The 1,844-nt window shown below is 38.4% G+C and overlaps 1 long non-coding RNA gene across 1 annotated transcript; it reads right to left on the bottom strand.

Moving 5' to 3' along the window:
- Positions 1 to 773: 773 nt before the first annotated feature.
- Positions 774 to 1,844, bottom strand: LOC132453375 (uncharacterized). The gene is made up of 3 exons (XR_009524675.1): positions 1,649 to 1,844; positions 1,464 to 1,557; positions 774 to 1,380 (listed from the first exon to the last, which is right to left on the bottom strand). It is a non-coding gene; the product is annotated as an uncharacterized LOC132453375 (long non-coding RNA).

Here is a 1,844-nt window from a genome sequence, read left to right on the forward strand (position 1 = left end):
GTGGCCCTGAAAAGGGCCGTTTGTCCGAGGCCTCTCCCGAGCCGCTGCCACCGGCTTGGGAGATCCGTTGTTCTGCTGTAGTCATCTTCTTAGGTAGTATCTCAATCCTTATCGCTGATAAGCACAAGTGCTGAAAGAAAAGGGAGGTTGAGCGACGGTATACACCACGTTATATCGACACGATACCGTGGGGAAATGTGGGCGGTGCCCACGCTGATAGGTGCATAGTTTGAATTTTCACGGGACAAGCCCATAAGGCGAAGCCTAGACGGCGTAGCCTACATGAAATAGAACAAGAATATTTCTGCATCCGGTACGTCATGAAGTAGGGCGTGGCTATGGACCCGTGATGCGGAAGCATATCTCTCCTTGATGTTGCCCTGCGCCATTGAGCAGTTTACATAGGAATGAATAGGCGCCATTTTGGAATCCGTTTTTCATGGACATTTTATAACATGTCCATGGGCTGGATTCACAAATAAATTTTTTTCAACAAGGAACTCTGTAGCCAATCAGATGCCTCCCTCGCTTTCAGTCAATCACATGACTGCAGTGACTGGGGTTTGTCGATTGTCGATTGCCGTTCACTATTTTAACGGCACCGACAATCCCAAAACCCAGTCTAAACTAGATGGAAAAGTTTGTAGTTCAAAACGTGACGCAGCTTTTACTTCTTCGCCACCTAGAGATGTCTAACATGATGTATGATCATTCAAAAACCCCATGTTATTTCCATTAGACATTTGACCGAGAGAACCGGGAGGCTTCAATAGTATCCAGCTGCAGCTCCGGAGAACAACACCCTGGCGTGACAGAACACCCAGGCGGGACGGAAGTACTGTGGCTGGACGGAAGTTACCTCTGATTATTTTTTTATAGACAAATAAACTGATTTATCGCCTGAATTAACATAACAAAGAAAGAAAAAGAAAAATCGACACGTTAGTAACCATTTTTATAGCTTAAAAAAGGTTTCTTAACGTTATTTAGACAAATACCTCAGGATTTTTTCTTTGCGTTAAACTTATTAGGCCAAAAAATTAACATAATAAAACAATATGTCAGTAAGCATTTTTATAGCTTAACGTTAGACAAATAAACTAATTTAGTGTGTAGACAATTATTTAATGGAATTTAGTGTATTATACACTTTACTCATTATGTAGTTGACCATTAGAATTAAGTATTTAGAATTAAGTAATTGTTTTAATATGTCTGATAATCAAATTAAATTTTTTGTTAAGTATATCATCATAATTTGATATAAATATACATTGAAGAATAACCACACCAAAGTTTCCTCAAAATGTATTTAACAAATAATCGACAGAAGCTTAAAGATATAGCTTCTTCATGCTGACTGCCATCAGCTCCAACTCACTGTCAAAATAATCAAACAGTCAAATCAATATTAAGCCTATACAATATATTATTTGCATTCTGTCACTGGAAACGTCATTCACTTCTCTTTTTCGCTTCAGTCTGAAGACTGGTGGATGTAGTCCAGCCGCCATTTGTTTGGCCTCCTCAATGAAGTGTGGGAACCTTCTGCCGTGCCTGTTAAATAAAAAGAAATGATTGTAGGAATTATACATATTTTGTTAATATTGGGGTTGTATATTCATATTTGAAATAAACAAAAACATACCCATCCAGGTGGAAGTTCTCAAGCAGTACTGTGCACCACCATTTTCTGAGGGCTGGCATGTCTTTCTAAAGTAAGGGGATATTCCAAGAATTGACAAGATAAAATATGCATACAAGTAAGAATTTTTCGATGTTGTAACCTTACATATGTCAAAAATCCAATTCTTATTTTAAATGTATCTTTTCAATCGTCAGCT

Source organism: Gadus macrocephalus, chromosome 3 (assembly GCF_031168955.1).
Source record: "Gadus macrocephalus chromosome 3, ASM3116895v1".
In the NCBI taxonomy this organism is placed as follows: Eukaryota; Metazoa; Chordata; class Actinopteri; order Gadiformes; family Gadidae; genus Gadus; species Gadus macrocephalus.